The 19,860-nt window shown below is 34.2% G+C and overlaps 1 protein-coding gene across 1 annotated transcript in view; it reads left to right on the forward strand.

Moving 5' to 3' along the window:
• Positions 1–16,418: 16,418 nt before the first annotated feature.
• alka (glycine receptor subunit alpha alkaliphile) overlaps positions 16,419–19,860 on the forward strand; it is a 37,417-nt gene continuing 33,975 nt past the window's right edge. The window contains exon 1 of the mRNA XM_073085967.1: positions 16,419–16,604. The gene's annotated coding sequence lies outside the window, so the exon portion shown is untranslated. The remainder of the gene's footprint in view (positions 16,605–19,860) is intronic.

Raw genomic sequence — 19,860 nt, forward strand, 5'->3', positions numbered from 1 at the left:
AAAAAAACGATCTAAATCCATTTGTTTTTCGTCAACGCTTTACCCTGTATGTTACTCGCTTCCTCGAGGAGCGTTTCGTTTCTATACACGAATCTCAAGATTTTGTTGCTCTACAAGCAATGTTAGACACAATAATGAAAACGTGATGCTGGTGCTTATAATATTTTGGCCTAAACAGTGTAAATAACTAGATCTATCTGTAGACTGGTTACAATATTCTTTTCATTTTGATATATATATATCTAGAATTATTTTTGTTCTTAAAATGCATATTTAGGTTTTCTATCCTCCATATCCCAAGTATGCTATTACTCGGGATAGTTACATCTGATGTATAAATATTTTTAGCGAGTTAAGTGTAAAATATTTTATATTATTTAATGGAGATGAAGAAAAAATACTATTTACTTTTTTTGGTTATTGTAATTACTCATAAAGTAAAAAAAAAAAAAAAAAAACAATAATAATATATAAGTAATATATAAAAACAATAGATATCGTATATTTTATGACGTTCACTTGGTGTAAGCCCGTGAATGCCATTATTACTACCGATTCGCCTACATCTGAGTCGAGACTTCCAAAAAGTATACATAAACATAATAATAACATTATTGTATATTAACCAAATTGCTTGTCGGAAGATATTGTATATTAAATTGCCACATCAATTTAAACCTTACTATAACCAGTGTTCAAACAATCTAGTATTACCATTATTTCATAGTAATCATAGTATTTGTCCAGCACATCCTTAATAAAATTACCTAGATAGGCCTAGTAACACTTGAGAGTTGCAAGAATAAGTTTATTTCTTTTATGTAATCTCATAATACAGTGACCTTCCAGACGACAGTTTCTAGATTTTATCAACCACGGAAGATGATGGCATTGATATATCATTTTTTACAATACATACCATTAGAGAGCACGCATTACCACGCTGCTACGCTGACGTCTAAACATATGAGTGTCAGTTAAGACCCTCTTAGAAGGATATCTGAATGGATCAGATCTAAGTTCAATTTTGTAGTAGAGACGTTACATCAAACGTATACTTGATAACTGTAATTAATATTTAAATAGATATATTAAATTAGGAATTTTAAAAATAGTAGGATTTAAATGTTTTTGTATTTTGTTTAATACGCTCGTTATTTTACAAATCTCTAAACATCTACATGTCAACATTATCATTGAAGAGACTATGCAGTGAAGTACAATTAGAAATTAAACGAACTTACCTAAGTGAAGTTCCATTTCAATTGTACGAACTGCATAGTCTCGAAATGATATTATAACCCACCCACCCATACTTATATACGATAAGTATTACCCATAATATCATCTATGTTGTAAAATAATCGAGCTAATGAACTTACATCTTGACCCCAGGATCTCTAAACTTAATGACATTTACCGGTAGGGGGCGCTATAAGTAGGTTGGATATTGTTTTAAATTATTTGAATTCGAGGTTTTTAGCTCTGAATATACGTGACACAAGGCTGGCGACTGGCGGTGTACTACATGTCAACATTATCATTTCGAGACTATGCAGTTCGTACAATTGAAATGGAACTTCACTTAGGTAAGTTCGTTTAATTTCTAATTATAAAGCAGACGAGGCGGCAATACAAACGCAGTAGAATTTATTTTCATTCTAATTCTATATCCAAATCATTTTAGAAACTAAATTATTGTTTCAAATGTTATCTCTCAGGAATATTCTATTCTAAATATACAATTTACATCTAAATGAAAACTTTATTTTGAATGAAATGGTCTTTTAATATGACTCGCTACTTCATTTCCATTTCATTCGCTTATTCATATTTGTTATATTAAATATTAATATCAAGATTTTAGCTATACAATATTTTGTAAAGAAAGCGTGCTTTTGTTTGTTACAAATAATTTTCGTGTAATAATTGCTACAAAGTGTGACGCAGCGGCTTTGAACAGAAAGGTAATGAACCAATATTGTTGACCCGCGTGGCGGAGGGCCACCATACCGGTCTGACGCGCAGAAGGTCCCGGGTTCCATCTCCGGATAGACAGATAAATGCTAATTTAGATTCTTGTTCTGAGTGTAGTGTTTGTGTATTCGTGGATGTATTTGTCTATGGCAGCCCCAGCAGTTTTTTTAAAGCGCCGTTAAATATGGTTCGACCCGGTAGTTCCCACCGCCATATCCACATCTGACTTGAAGCAATTCTTGCGTTTCAGTTAAAAGGTGCAGATACCCGCTGATTTACATATGCAGCTACTATCTTAGTCTAAGGAGTGGCCATGCATCTGTGATTGGCCTCAGATAGAAACCCTATTCTTTTGAACTTTAATAATAAAGAAAAATATTGTGAGGGACAGGTATGTAACCTGAGAATCCTCTAATATCCCAATAGTGTTTGAAATCTACTAAACTCAAAAATATTTGCGAGAGAAAAGTGTTTCTAATGCAATAATTTTCCAGCTAAAATACGAGCCGCTTGTGGCTTTTTCATACAAAAATACCTACGGCATCTCAAAAATAAGAAAATGTCTCTATTTTTAGTTAATACAGTCAAAATATAAGTGATTTCACTATTGAGTTAATTATTTGTGAATCGCTCAAGAATCCAATAAGTACAGGATGTTTATATAAGAATCAATCCGAAAATAATTTTATGTATACAATCACGAAACCTGTAACATCTATTGGCCTTTATTCGTTTGATATAAAGTTTAATTTTGTCTGGATTCCACTGATAAGTAAAGTCACTTGACACAAATCGTTAAAATGTCGTGACTGTTTTGAAAGGACTTATAGTTGTCGTAGCTTAAGCTATAAACGATAAAAGATAATGGGGTGGAACCCTATGTGGTTCGACCACGGCGGCACCACCTCCACACCTATTTCTGCCTGATAACAGCAGTGTTAAGTGGAAGAATGAATAAAGAATGGAAGCATAATTTTTCGAGGCTTTCCAGCTTAGTCCTTAGGGGTAGCGGCATAGCGGCGATCTCAGGTAATAATCTGGTCTGGGTTGAAGGCAGGTGCAGGGCAGCAGTAGCTACTTAACATCAGGTGGACATGCTCTAGCTTGCTCGTCTGCTACTTCTGTATCATATATTTATTTAAAATAACATTTTTATTGTGTCTATTTGAACTATGGAAAAACCTATAAATTGAGTTGTTTAATAACAATGAAGTGAATTAAGTGTGCCATACATACATATACTAATTATAAATATAATATAACTTCACCACCCAACGAGAGTTCCTTTATGGAATGACCTACCGTACCACCATTACATATCAACACTATAATTTCCAAAGTAATATTTTTAGTATTTTTTATCATTACAGTTATTTTGAAACTTTAATACTTAAACGAAGAACACTAAAAATACCGGTTTCTTGTAAGGGCCCAATCTTCATTTTGAATTTTTCATTTATAGTGTTTATTGTTATTACGCACTCTGTAGAGAAATCAGGTGTTTATTTAATTATCTTGGTTCAATAAATAGCAAGCCCAGTGACCTATTTGTGACTATGTTTTGGAGATAATTTAATTTATCCTCGTCTAGAATCAAATTGACAGAACAAACAATCATTTGTCCAATATACTGTTGCTTATCTATTACTCACATAATTGTAAACTAATATTTGCTTTGTTTGACCAATAGTTCATCAAATACAACGTCCTCTATCGATATTTATCGCGTAATTCAATTAGCTCCTCGCTCGAGGCCAAACAAATCCCTTAAGGACCATAACCTCAACGAAATGTATTGAGTCTGCTGAAATTAAGGTAGCATTGTAATAAGGTAAACAGAGGTCGGCACGCGACTGATTTCATGTATAACAAACAATAGGAACTAACAAATAACACATTTTTCTGAGATGGTATAGAACTAAGAGGCTAGTGTGTAGTGTGCTAGCGTGTGGTAGTAATTGTTGAGTATTGTTTTGCGTATTGTTATTTGTTTACGTGTATTTTTGCATTTGTTCATAGTATCCATAACACACGAAAAGAAAGAAAGCTATGATGGTAAATAGCGTATTTAAAATTGGCAGCGCTGCTGTATCTTTATAAATACTTATGTAAATATTTCTGATTGATTACAGTATCCTGTTTTAGTTCCTATAATAAAGAAATAGTAATGAGCATGCAGTCCATCTGTTAGTAAGTGGTGGTGCAATCAGGTGAACCCCAGATGAGATTAAATTGTAAATCGTTCGTTGGAACAGATGCGGTGCTGAGAAGAACCCTGAGAGACCCCTAAGATCTAAGTTGGAACTCCTCGGATAAGTATCCCTTAGGATTTGAATTACAGGTGCTTTTAACACTGCTGTTAAAATTTGGTATGAAGGATATCAAGTACATCATATAAGTACTTATATACAGAGGTTCTACCTATTCTTAAGATTCGTACTTTTATATGAGAATCTCTGAACCGTAGCATGTGAGTGCACTACAGTGACATGGCTACATCATATATTTTTATTACTAAAAAAGCACTTTCAAAATTTCTTCTTCTGATGTTGCGTCCCTATATAAACTTCCATAAAATAACAATACTCGGAAGATTTTAAATCGACCGCAAACAAACAGTTTTTAAATAAAATACTTTTCATATGTGACATTGAGTATGTTTAATTTTAGATTGACGCAAATCGCAGGTCAATGGGTCATAGGTACTGAACTGACCGTGGGCTGAATATTAGAATCAGATGGATTCAGGGTTCTTGTGATAGCACAAAATTACGTCATAAATTCTACAGTTTTTTACGGAATGCAAGTAGATTTAAGGCAATTTATCCAAGAATAGTGCTAAAGATGAACAATGCCTTCTACCCTAGAAGACTGGAAGTAGGAATGCCTAACAAATAATGGGTATGTTATTGTATTTAGCTACTGCGTTGTAAAAAGCAGTGATAGCCTAATGGTTAAGAGACTCGGCCTCTCAATCGAGGGGTCTGAGGTCAAATCCCAGACACGCACCTCTGATTTTTCGAAATGATGTGCGTATTAGGAATTAATTATCACTTGCTAAAACGGTGAAGGAAAACATCGTGAGGAAACCTGCATACCTAAGAGATTTATAAAAAAAATCTCAAAGGTATGTGAAGTCCACCAATACGTACTTGGCCAGTGCGGTGGACTATGGCCTAATCCTTCTCATTCTGAGAGGAGACCCGTGCCCAGCAGTGGGACAATAATGGGTTGATGATGATGATGATGATGATGACTGCGTTGTAACACAAAAACTGCTGCTAAAAACTAATCTATAATGTTCCATGTACGCAAATTTGACTACTCACTGTCTTTAAATAACATACTCTGCTGCTGACAGACAAAAATAATACAATAGTCTGCATGTATCTATAAATTAAAATGTTTTTGGCTTGCTAATTTTAAGATGGTTCCAATTCTAACGACTGATTTTAATTAAAGTAAATTTAAATTCCCTACTTTGCAACAGTTAGCTGGTAAGTTAGTTAGCAGAAAGTTGTTTAAGCTCTCTAAAGGATCTTTCATGTTAATTCCACGCTTCTAAGCGCAGTGGTTCCGACAAAAAAATTACAAAATACATAAAAAATATGTGTTACACTTTAAATATCACATTATATAAAATATATCCGACAAAAAAATTACAAAATACATAAAAAATATGTGTTACACTTTAAATATCACATTATATAAAATATATCATTGTAGTCCACATCCATTTTCTTCCCATTTTAAAATCAAGGGTCAAATAGATCCCGTAGACCTAAGTCATGGGGCTCTTCAAAAAAGGTGCAAAAAGAGCTCTCTTTCAAAGCCGGCGATGCATTGGCGACTCCTCTGGTGCTGCAAATGTTCATAGGCGATGGTGACTACTTCCCATCAGGTAGCACGTCTGCTTTATTGTTAGGCTCAAATATATTAGATATACATAAAAAGACGACTAAATCTTTTGGCTGATCGCTCATTACAATAACTTTAGCATTAAGTAGTGGTTAAAGCCACTGACAAAAGATTTTCAGCGACTACATTCGACTATTCATATAATTTTCGAAATCAAACATGCATACCTTCGGTCGCTTAAACAACAATATAGCCTACAACACGTAAGTAATCAATGGGCATTCAACTTAACACCTTTTGCCATAAAGTAAAGGAGGAATCTAATTATAAGTTCTTAATAGATTAGTTAAATAAATAAATAATCGCCAATACAGAATTAAACTTCGAAAGATTCTTTGCTTCTCAAAATTTTAATTAATATAATCGCTAAGTGTCTAAAGAGGATACTTCACTATCTCAACAATACTCTAAGAAAATTTATTTGAACAAAACTTTTTGTTTCATTCTGTTTTTCAGTACCTTTATAATTTTCTTAAGCGACCGTTTTAGAAATTGTAGAAAAATATTTTTTTCTTTTAAATATATTTTAGGCTGTTCATTGTTTGAATATATGCAGTGTTAGTGGAATTGAAACGAGGTTCAAATCCACACGCACCTCTGATGTTCTTCAAAATTATGTACGTATTAAAAATATTTATCGCTTGCTATAAAAGCAAACGACAATGTTGAAGAAGCTCACACATTTTTCAGGAGTAGCAGACGAGCATGCAGTCCACATGATGGGTAAGTGGCTGCTGCCGCCCATGGACATCTGTAATCGACCCCAGATAGGATTAGATATTCCTACCAGAGGTCGGCCACAGATGCGCCGCTACCCCTGAGGACTAAGCTTGAACGTCTCGGAAAAGTCTGTCTCCCTTACCACACCCTTCAAAACGGAACACAGCAGCGCCTAACACTGCTGTTATTAGGTAGCAATAGGTATGGCGGTGGTGCCGCCGGAGTCGAACCACAAATGGTTCAACCACCTTCAAATCTGACAGTTCTGTAAAAAAAATTAAAATAAGTTTTCAAAGGGGCGTGAAGTGTAACATTTTACACTTAGACAGTGCGGTCGATGGCCTAAACATCACTCTAAAAGAAAACCTCCGCTCAGCATTATGATTTAAGCGTGAACGGTCACCACCATTGAAGGTTTGCAAAACCATCACCTATTTCTACTGATAACAGCAATGAAGTGCTGCTATGTTCTAATTTGAAAGAAGGTGATAAGAAATTACTATACGAAGCGTTCTACCTTAGTCCTAAGGAGAGTAGCAAACTATCGGTAATCACAGGTGGGACCTGTTCTATAGATATTTATAGATGACAGTGATCATTTACTGAAGGCTGAATGCTCGTTGCTTTTATTAAAAATTGAGTTTTAATTGCTATGTGCATTGATTGGTTATCTGTGGCGTTAAAATTGCGATGTTTATAAAAATATTATAAATGAACGGTACTGACATGCAAAATAAAAAATCGAGGTGCTACATCGTACTCACAAAAGCCAACATTCAATCCCAAGCAAAGTTTTTCAATATTAATGCGGAAATGCGGCTATGTTTTTCGGATAAAAAGTAGCATATTTTACTCTCAACGCTGTACTTTTAAATATACCGTCAAAAAGTACATGTTATACAGTAACACGGTGTACGTTATACGGTATGTCAAATAGCCTCAGGTTCGATTTTGTACAAAATGATAAATAATAATGATGTATATGTTTTCTGTATTTATTAGAAATAAGTGAAACTCCACGCATTACTCGTACTAATATATATTTTTTCCTACAAAAAAGCACAAGTACCTTTTTATTTTATTTTTTTGTTTACGAGGGGGAAACCTTCAAAAGGTACCCGACGACGTGGGAGCGACGCCGGGTTATGTGGGATTTTTACCGCACTAAAACCCCCCCGGGTGGCCGTCCTCAACGCTTATTGGAGAAATTCGGGATCTCCGACGGAACACCACTGGAGTCCTCCAAGCGCGATGCCCCGAACGTGCTCTGTCCTGGGGGGAGCACTTTTGGCTCCTCCCACACCATCTGGTGTTTACGATGGGATGCGACCACACATACCGCCGTCCTTCCCGGGTTGCTTGCTGGACGGTTATAGCTCCCCCACTTTACGCCCGCAACCCCGGAAGCCCCCTTTTAGTCGCCTCTTACGACAGGACAGGGGTACCGTAGCCCTGTTCTATTCCCGGGACTACAGGGTCAAAGCACAAGTACTTACTACTCGTTACCGCAGTGCGTAAACACATAAGCGCATTAAATGTCCCGAATTAATACAATAAATGTTTATTACAATAATTTATTCATATCATTTGCGCTACACATGATTATGACTCACTGCATAAATGGAGATTACAAGTGCTTAACTCACGAGTTGTTTTATCTTTCGTAATCTCTTTTTAACGAAATAACAATCACATTATGGACGAAAACATTCAAAAATATTTTCCAAAAAAATATCGTCCTGTGGGTGAATATGAACATAAAATACGATATTCCAACAATTGTAACTCTGAAAATTAATAGAGGCTAGTAACAAGGAGTAAAAAAAGCATACCTACTACCACGTCGCATGCATGCGTGCATGCATGCACTTATAGACTTAAATCTACTAATTATTGAAATAAAATAACCATGTAGAAGATCCTTTGAAGCCCTACAAACGAGCGTGCAGTCCTCCTGCATCGCTAGGTCGGTACCCAAGGATATTTTTAATTTTAGAAATTTGGGCTCTTATATATTCATATTCATATTCATATTCATATTCATATTCATATTCATATTCATATTCATATTCATATTCATATTCATATTCATATTCATATTCATATTCATATTCATATTCATATTCATATTCATATTCATTTGGATTTTAATTGTCTGAATTAAATAAACTATTATTATTATATTAAGGAAATCTGCACGCCTAAGAGTTTTCTAGAGTGTGCGAAGTCTACCAACTCACAGTTGACCAGCATGGTGGACTATTGCTCAATCTTCCCTCACTCGTTGAGACTCGTGTCCAATAGTGGCACAGTGATGGGTTGACGACGACTACACAGCAAATATTGTCTACCTACACATCGATAAGGGTCAGCCGACTTCTGAGAACTACCACCTGGGTAATAAAGTATTCAAATCGATCGAATTCATAAGGCTGGAAATGCTATAATAGTTGTGAATGTAAAATTCAATACTGAAACTTTAAAGTTATAGGTACTTTAAGAGGCTACGAAAGATGATTAATATTTAATAGAAAAATATAAAGACAAAAAAATAAATGGTAAAGATTAGAGAAACAAAAATGATATGCATTCAAAACTTCGATAATTAATATGTTTACAGAATAAACAATAAAGTCAACACTCAACAGTATATATTTAAAAACACTATATATTTAAAAAAATACAATGACAAAATCCTTTGCCCACTTTTAAAAAATAACTTTATAAGAATAATAGTCAAGAACATTAGCAAACTTTTTTTTTAAATAGAGGTGTAGCAGACGAGCATGCAGTCCACATGATGGGTAAGTGGCTGCTGCCGCCCATGGACATCTGTAATCAACCCCAGATAGGATTAGATATTCCTACCAGAGGTCAGCCACAGATGCCCCGCTACCGACTAAGGATTAAGCTGGAACGCCTGGGAAAATTCTGTCTCCCTTACCACACCCATCAAAACGGAACACAGCAGCGCCTAACACTGCTGTTATTACGTAGAAATAGGTGTGGCGGTGGTGCCGCCGGAGTCGAACCACAAAGGGAATTTTGTAACCAAATTAAATTGAAATAAATAATCCCTCCCTTACATTTGGACGTATGTCCCACCATAATTGGATCAGCCTATGTTTAAAATTACCGTTTTTTTTTTTTTTTTTCTTTTCGAGGGGGAAACCTTCAAAAGGTACCCGACGACGTGGGAGCGACGTCGGGTTATGTGGGATTTTTACCGCACTAAAACCCCCCCGGTGGCCGTCCTCGGCGCTTGTTGGAGAACTCCGGGATTTCCAACGGAACACAACCGGAGTCCTCCAAGCGCGATGCCCGAATCGGGCTCTGCCCTAGGGGAGCGTTCGCTCCTCCGGCAACATCTGGTGATTACGACGGTATGCGACCACACATACCGCCGTCCTTCCCGGGGTAGCATACTGGACGGTTCGAGCTCCCACTCTTGCCGCCCGCAACCCCGGAAGCCCCCTTTTAGTCGCCTCTTACGACAGGCAGGGGATACCGTAGCCCTATTCTAGTCCCGGAACTACAGGGACAATGTTTAAAATTACCTATGCACTATTTAGAACTTAGGAACCACATTACATACACAAAATACATTTTTATAGTGGAACTGCTGATTAGGCGTTTAACTAGTAATTAAATAAAAGCTTAACAAAAAAGGTACTGAATTAAAAGGAGGTAATGGTTCTTTAACTAAGCAATTAATTTCCTTACAAAGCTTATGCAAATAGGCTTAAGAACCTTCAAAGAACAAGAATGCAAAATTTTTAAGATCTTTTCAAATGATATGTAACGTAATATAGAATAAATAAAATTCCACTGTCTGTTTGTAAAGTAACAAAAAACAATTATAAAAATGTATAACTTTAAATAATTGTTTTTTTTCGTCCGTCTGTCTGTTTGTTCCGGTTTATCTTCTTAATGGCTGGACAGATTTTAACTGGGTTTCCATTGACAATTAGCTGTTGTTATAAGGAATAATTTGGTTTACTATTATTTTAGAAAAATACTTAGGGTACCGCTCGAAAAATTAAAAACTATGCAATCGCAGTATTTACACTTTAAACGTTCGTGAAACCGCGGGGCACAGCTCGTTAAAAATAAAATGTCAGCTTTACATAACTCACCTCTGACTCTACTGCGAGGCTTATAAAGACTACAAAAGACTGCAGGCATAAGGGTACTGTACTATCGCGAGTTTGTAAGCTATAAAATTGTGAAATACCTAAAGTACGATATTTTTACGACTCGCGTGGCATATTTTAATGGCTGTCACTGTACGAGTATAGCACAAAGAAAGTTCCTACTTCTTCCCGGGAAGGGTAAATATCTAAATGTGTTTGAATAAAATTTAGATACTATTTTGGGGTCTTTTGTTTGTCTACATACACACAAACATATACGAAAACGGAAACACACAAAAAGCGTCATATTTTAGTACATATTGAACGATGAGACTATTACCTAAAAACTTATTCGACAGTTCCCGAATTCGGTAGTCTAAAATAATGCAGATAAGCTTACGTAAGTTATTTGGGGATGGGCCAAGCTTTCAAGGGTAAAAGCTAAAGGTGAAGACAATTATGACTTGCATTTACAGAATGATTCGCACCTACTTCAACATATTTCGATAATGTTATTAGTTAAGCTGTTTGTATAATGTGTTTTAGGATGCGATTTTGCGACGATTTGAATTATTATAGAGTTGTTTATTTTTTGTTACTTTACGTTTAAGACTTATATGTTTATATTTACTTACATGTTTGTGCTTATATGACAGCGAATTTATTTTGATGCGACTTTTACGTAAAGATAATGCTAGTGTTAAATAGTACAAGTTAGGTATTTTTAATTGAAACAATATATAAAAATCTGTGTTGTATTAGGCTATATTTAATTTAGTCTCCATCAAAAAAGGCATTGTTGATTTAACTGATGAAATTAATATATTGGTCACTTTGCTAACAAATTCGCTGGCAAAAGCTACATAATATAAGTGGCTTTGTTAAATTTTGTTTGAAAACTGTATAAACTTAAAACAATAAAGGCTCATTTTGTCTACTTTTTAATGACTAACATTAATATATTCAATAACATTCAAAGTGACTAATCCGAAGATGGTAGAACCCTTTAGAGACATGCTTATCAAAACAAACTTATCTTATAGATCGAGGCGTTGCAACTTAGTCCTCAGGGGTAGCAACGCATCTGTGGCCGACCTGAGTTGACCCTAATCTGGCGTTGATTATAGATATATAATCTGCTAGCAATATAAATAGCAACTTACCATAAGGTGACATGGGGGGTTGCAACTTACGTATAAAACTATATTCAAGGATATTAATGTGAATACAATTATGAACAGTTTCTAACAAAGATACGGTTTAAGTTTCATCGTGATACATTTCATGTTTACCGCCATTCAGTATTCATTAGAAGAGGCTCAAAGGTTTAATTTAATGGACCTAAAACCCTTTATTGAGCCGTTGTTATACATAAGTTCCTCTTAGTTTGAGAAGGATTGTAGCCACAAGTCCCATAGGATCTTGCGGATACAAATTCAAAATTGTTGCAACTGAAATGAATTATCATTTGCTCTTTGGCTAGGAAACCCAAATGCTCTAGAATAATTAGGTAAACTACTCTTACTTAACATATGACTAACGTAAGTTTATTTTCAAAGTAATATAAATAAACTAGCTGACCCGGCAACCGTTGTTTTGCCATATAAATAAAAAAATGTTAAGGGTGAACAACCATTATCACTTAGGGGTATGAAATATATATAGTAGACGATTCTCAGACCAACTGAATATGCATATAAAATTTGGTGAAAATCGGTAAAGCCGTTTCGGAGGAGTACGGTTACTAATATTGTGACACGAGAATTTTATATATAAGATATACGTCTGTTAGTAATAATTTATGTGAACATTTTTTTGTCTATCGAAGGTCGAAATTTGTCAATTGTTGCCTACCGGAATTGTGAAATTTCGAACTATGGCAGGCAAAAATTGGTTAAGAACGTTAGTTGTGTCGACCAAAAATATTGATGTAAACCAACCCTAAAGATCAAGATTATTTTATACTTAATAAAATTAACTAACTGACAGGCGACACACCTTAAACCTACGCATAATATTTTGCACACGAGTACCTAATGTATGATTCGGAAAATAATGTTGTTGTAGCCCTTATAGGGAGATAATGAAATGTTGTAAGCAATCAGTTTAATTTTAATACAGAAATAATGCGTAAGTACTCAAACCCAGAATAGACATCTGAATTCGACTATTGCTTCTCAGAGATTCGAACCCGAACCCAGGCGTGACTGTCGATACCCTGAAAATCGACTGCCACCATAACACATTATTATATTTAATATTAGTCACTTCAAAAATGACTAATTTAGATGTATTTTAAAGAAATACGTGCAATATGACAAACGGAAGCTTAAGTAGGCAAAAGGTAGGTAGAACCAAAAGTTGTCAAATCGTCAAAGTCAAAGTTATTGAAAATATCGTTACATAATATTATTATTCGATCAAACGAACGGATAAAGTAATTTGAAACAAATGTCTCATGAAATACATGTTTCAAGCAATAAATCCAAAATGACTAATTTCTGTTAGTCATTACAAAAATTACTTTTTTGGTATTTAATTAAGTATTTGCCCATACATTTCCAATCAACGCCCAAATGTGGTTTGTATCAGAACTGATTGGAAATATATGAGAAATACAGAAAAAAAACAAAAACAGTCATTTTTGTAAAACGTAAAAACTCATACTAAGGGTACATTGTCGTGTTCGTCCAGTCCTAATAGTCAAGGTCGTTGGCCTTGTCAATGTCAAGTGATCGATAACATTTTATTTAGAACTGTTATGTTTGACAACAGTTGTTTCTGAACACATTCATCAATGTTATGTTAAATTAAGGAATATATTTTTTTAGTTTCATTCTTTGAATGTTATTAAAAGTTTTTATTGAATCGCCATTAGTTCGTGCAAGTCAAATCTTGCAAGTAAATAAAACCTAACCTAACCGTTACTGAGTTGAAAATTTACAAATTCGTTTGTTTCCATGACAATACATTCATGATTAACTTCATTCCATACTTATTGGTTTTTTTTTGCATGGCCATGATATGGGTCAAAAAGCTTTCTCAGTAAAAGACAAGAATTTGTTTGATAAAAATAATAAATTGTTTCAATTATAAAAGTAGATAACGAGAGCTAAATTACATACATGTAATATACGATGTGTAAAGAGTATTAAGATTAAGAGAAACAGATCAGTGTTAATAACATTTTGGAAATTTTCGTTTCATTCAGAAAATTTCCTCGGTAACAGATGTTTCGGTAACTGATATGCACTGAACCGCACTACTCAATATTTGGAGTATGCTTTCTGCAATTTCACTATTTCGAGCAGTAATTCTTGCTCTATGTTTCAACCACGTATAACCAATGTCTGTTCACCCGAATTTTTTGCTGCAATCTTGCCAGGTGACATTCGAAATTCGCATATTGTTCTTGTAGCCAAGATTATTTTCATGAAATATTTACGACTATATTCTTAATACCATATTTTGCACGACTCATGATACGAAGCATCAGAGAGTGCTTTACGATCGAAAAATTTTTTTCGCTTCATTTTGGTGGCTATTTTTATTATTATAGCCTTGATAGTTCACGGAATCAAGATATTTTGCATACTATTGTCGAGATAATTTAATGGAGATTAATTCCATACTTTTAAAAAATTGATTTACTGCAATAGAATTGGAAAAAAATAGCAAAATAGGTCAAAAAATTTTCCTGTCCGTCATGTGTGAAACCTGAAAATACTGTAACTTGTGAAAAAATCCATCATTTGAGTTAACTTTTTTTTTTTTAAAATTCTAATCGACGATTGTAGGTCACTGAATGCGAATGATTAATTAATTCAGTATCGTTTAATTGCAATTAATAAAAAACGAAAACTACAAGACTGTATATCTATAGATATTATGTACATTTATTCCACCAGGGGCGCTTGTGCAGTACCTTCTTCCTACTACAGCTGTTTTTTCGGCAATTAATTTTGAACGACTTAAGTTTTTTTTTTTTTTTATATTTCATAATCATTATGCTCATTTAGAGCATAATGCTCATTTAGAGCATTATGAGTCGTGCACTTTTGGATTTTCCAAACTTTTGACATTTTTATAATATCTATTATTTATTATTCCGAAAGTGCTATAGAAAATGTATCTACTACGAAAGATATTTTTCTTAAATGTAATGTTTGATATATTTATTTATTTTTCTAGATTTTCTTATCGAATTTGATTACGTGATAAGAAAATATAGTTACTATAGTGTAGAAACAAAGCATGATTCGTTTAGTAGGTAATTGAAATATTGAAATATTTATTTTGCAATGTGAGTTTTCTTTCCGAAGGTCGAACGTTGTACTCGAATGTCACGTTAGTGGCAGCTTACAGTTCGTTTGGAAGTGGTCGGAAACATTTTTATTAGGTGTCAATCATTTGTTTTTTTTTAGTGATTCCCAATAAAATAAATGTATTGTCATACAAGTTTAGGCGTCACCTAATGAACTTATTTTTAATTTATTGCAATACTGACGAAGTTGCACAAACGTAGTATTGTCATACTATGTGTAGATGCGTATAACAAACTTATTTCTCTAATCTTCATTTACGGTCTTATTTTAACGTTAACTGCAATGCTTGTAAGGAAATTGTACATAAAGTAAACAAACATTATTACACTATTTAAGTCACTTAAAAGTTAGTTTTAATGTCCTTATTTTTCTAACCATCCTACTTATCAGATAAGTATTTAACACCCTATTCATATTTACCAAGAGTACTAAAACATAACTAGTATTATTCGTCTTAATCGCAAGGTCGTCATATAATCTCACCGCACTCAGATGTCAATTTCGTTCGTCAAAGCGGGCTTTAAAACATTTTTTGTAAAATAATGTTGTTGAGATTTTTTTTTATTTATATTTATTCGTCTCAGCAAATACAACGATGATATAAATATTAAATAAATTTAATAAAATTAATAATATTAATTTAATAAAATTAATAAAAAAAAGTAAGTAAATCATATTAAGATTAAACCGAATAAAATTTGAGAGTTATACAGTTAAAGAGATAACATTTATAATTTACAAAAGTAGATACAAAAACATTAATTAGATAGATTTATAAAAATAAAGAAAATAGAGAACGATTATTATATTAACGAACTTTTGCCCGCGGCTTCGCTCGCGTTACGAAGTAATATTTTCATCCCCTTTTTTATCCCCTTGGGGGTAAAATTGATCAAAATCCTTTCTTAGCGGATGCCTACGTCATAACATCTACCTGCATGCCAAATTTCAGCCCGATCAGTCCAGTGGTTTGTGCTGTGGGTTGATAGATCACAATGTCAGTCAGTCACCTTTGAGTTATATATATTTAGATAACCAATGTATGTAACATTTTCATTTATTCACAAATTTGCAATTTAGTCATGGTAAAACAAAATTAAAATACATAATAACAGAGTATAAAATATTGCTTTATTTTAACAGTTTATGTTCATGTCACACAACCGCTATTTAGTGCTAATTTAGGAAAAAAATATATATCATTTCTTAAAAAAAAGTATTTAGGTACTATTACAAAAAATGTAACACGGAAAATGTTTAGCGCGCCTGGCAAGGCGATTCTACATCGGGCCGGCACGCAACCCGCGCTCTGCAACCACTTTTCAGTTAAAGCGAGTCTCGTCGCGGCAACGTTAACAAACCACACGACAAACGGTTGAATACGAATACATATCCTCGAATACAAGTATCCGTACATTTATCGCGTTGAATACGTTTTTGAATACATTATATATGACTACGTGTGTGTAAACAAAGTGCAGTGTTGTTTTAGTGCAAAAGGATGGTTTTCCTAGAAAATGGTGTTTGAATGGTGAGTAAAAACCTCTGAATACAAAGAATTCGTAATGTTTCCAATGTTTTCGACTGACGTTGTGTAAAGAAAAGGTAAATCTGAGATCGTGACTATGATAAGATGTTCAGTGGTTAGAGCATGAGCGACTGCCGCAAGGTCATAGGTTCAAATCTAATAACTATCGTAAGATGGTTTGTAGGTTTTGTTTGTATAAACGAAACATTTATTGAACTTATTAATTAATATGACAATATAATTTATGTCAGCGTTATAAGCGTCATATCTTAGTGTTTGTATTGTTATTTACTTGTCTTTGTGTGCGTTAGCGATACCCAAAATGCCGTAAATTCTATGGGATTATGAGCCATAGCAACAACTCAACGCGCAATATAATATAATTATTTCAAACTAGTCCTCAGGGAAAGCCACACATCCAAGGTTGGAATTAGCTAGGACTTAATCTTATGGGACTGATTAGAAGTGTTCATGGGCGACATTAGTTACATATCTATCAGCATCATAAGACCTTCAAAAAGTTTGAAAACTATTACGTCGATGCAGTCACAGCTGAAAAAATATGATATGAAGATATAAATTTTACTTATCATTGTATATATATCTTATAGACTTGTCACTTATCCGTATTTTCCCCCACCAATTGGTGTTGGAGCAACCTTGTAGACTTCTCTAGTGTTCATCTACTGTTGGTAAAGTTATCCAACAGTGGGATGGAAAAAGGTTTGCAGGCAGTCTTATATAGATCATTCACATAATGATTTCTCATAAACAAAACCTTGGGATTAATGCTCGACGAGGGAGAAATATAAACAATAATGGTTTTGTGGGTATATCGTATATATTTCAGCTTAAACAGTGAAAAATATTAGACCAAAATATTTCTTTGTGAAAACACACAACTACCACACAATACGACAAAGTGACTCAAAGTATTACTTTCTAGAACATGTCTTTGCCAATTTACGATAACGAGCAAAACATACCTGCAGAATTTCGTGCAACTCTGCAATCATTCAAACTTACATAATCCACAGTGAGAATACAGGAAGCTGAGATAAGAAACAATACGGCTTCCTTATGAAGAAGGGCTTTGTTTATCAACTGTTAGATCTAAAGCATTCAGTTATTAATTGTCGCACGCACTAATGCATTATCCATCGAGAGTTATTTAATGGTTTGGGCGATCTTTTGTAGTAAGAAGTATGAAGGTGGTAGAGTTCTTTGTGATTCGACTACGGGGGCACAACCGCCACACCTATTTCTGCATAATAACAGCAGTGTTAAACGCTGCTGTCTGAAGTATTTGCGCCGGCCGACGTTGCCGGGTCGCGAATGTAATCTGACGCTTCTCGCGAACCGGCATCGAGCGTCCAGAGGAACGCCGCGGAGTTTTAGTCGGTAAGAGTCCGACATATCCCATGTTCCCCCGGGCGGAAGGGAATCCATGAGGATTCCTCCGCGTTAAAAAAAAATAACATAACACGTTACATAGTTAAAGTGGGATCAAAACTACAAAGTTACAATATCGTAAACATATTTTTATCCCAAAATAAAAGTTAAAAATAAATCGAATTACTTTATACCTCTGCAGACAATATAATGTTTAACCGGCAATACAGTTTTATGTTGATAATACGACGATTAAAGTTATTAAAGTCATATGATATGAAGAACATATAACAATATCTTTTATCTCAAAATAATAAACAAAATAGTATTGCCCATAAATCTCTGCAGGTATCATAATGATTAACTGAATAAATACACTTATGATAAGACGATGATTCACATTGCTAAAGCACACAAAAACATTGTTAATTCCAAATGTAAAGTAATAAAAACATACATAATATGACAAACCTCTGCAGACGTAACAATGAGTAACTAAGTAAATAGACTTATTACAGATTATGCTCTTACGAATGTTTGTACAAACTATCATTTGGGTATAAGGAAGTTACACAAAATGATTCGCATGTCTTTGTTAATCGTAACGTCTCCAAGAACTCGTCAATACTTTGTTAGTATCTTTGAAATGTTCCTCAAATTTGTAGTAGCAAATGAGCATACAGTATACTTGATTGTAAGTGGTCGCTACCACTGTAGACATCTGAGACCAAACTATCTCATTTTGAATAAATGAGATTTGAATTTGAATTGATTCCACAAGATCATCACTCATAAAATGTTTAACAAGCGCACTGAAAAAGAATATCAGTTATAAAATAGAACATACTAATGAACATTATTATACTGACAAAGCATTGATAAATAATGTTTAGTTGAAAAAATGTAATATTGAATAGATAATTTCACTTAATTTCGTCTCATTTCATTCCGTTTCGTTACATTCCATTGTGTTCTGCTCCAGTTCGACCCATTTCTTTTGAGTTCATAGCAACATAGGATAAAAACAAACAAACAGTTTCCGGTATATAAGTAGGTAATGTACGGATACGTAAACCACAACCTACGTAGTATAGGGCAATTAGGGTCCGGTTGCGCGATCTCATAGGACCGTGGCTCGGGTGAGACGAGTTATTGGCGCTTTAATGATGTGGATGCTGTGGAAAAATGTTGAACTTTTTATATAGCACTGATTTTAGATCTAAGGTAATGGGGTCGATTAAACTTTTGAGTATAAATACAATCAATTTCAATACAGTTAAAAAGTAAAATTTAATTGAAATACAATTTGGTTAAATATAATTTTGAATGATATAATGCAACGCAATCGAGCAAACGCAACATAAACGCAACGCGTAAAATATCCTATTAATACATAAACAGTTTTCTATATGAATACAAAATTTCATTTTTAGAAGATTAAGAAAGTGAAAACAAAAAAAATATCCTCTACTTCACACGAAATTTTCAGAAATTCTTTCATATACTGCGCAAGTTTCTACACTCACCCGCTATAGTTGTTTTGTCTGTCAGTGAGGCAGTTATCTACGATAATTAGAATCGATTAGGGTGACACTTGCTATTATTGTCCATTCAAAGTTTGCCTTTGAACTGAATGACGGCAGCGCGATCTTTATAACGATGTAAATGTGTCATTTTACGTGACACCATAATACATCGTTTCCTATATACTGAAAGGTGTTAGAAAAAAATGGTAAAATCGGGGTAGTACCGCCACTACAACTATTTCCATCGAGAAGCGGTTCTTATTTATCGGTGAAAGGAGGACCATCTTAATCCTCAGGCAATGGCAATGGAGTGGCAATGTATCTGTGATATACAAGTTTTT

The sequence above is a fragment of the Epargyreus clarus genome, unplaced genomic scaffold, assembly GCF_041222505.1.
Source record: "Epargyreus clarus isolate Ecla_fem2 unplaced genomic scaffold, WU_Ecla_fem_2.2 ptg000023l, whole genome shotgun sequence".
Lineage (NCBI taxonomy): Eukaryota > Metazoa > Arthropoda > Insecta > Lepidoptera > Hesperiidae > Epargyreus > Epargyreus clarus.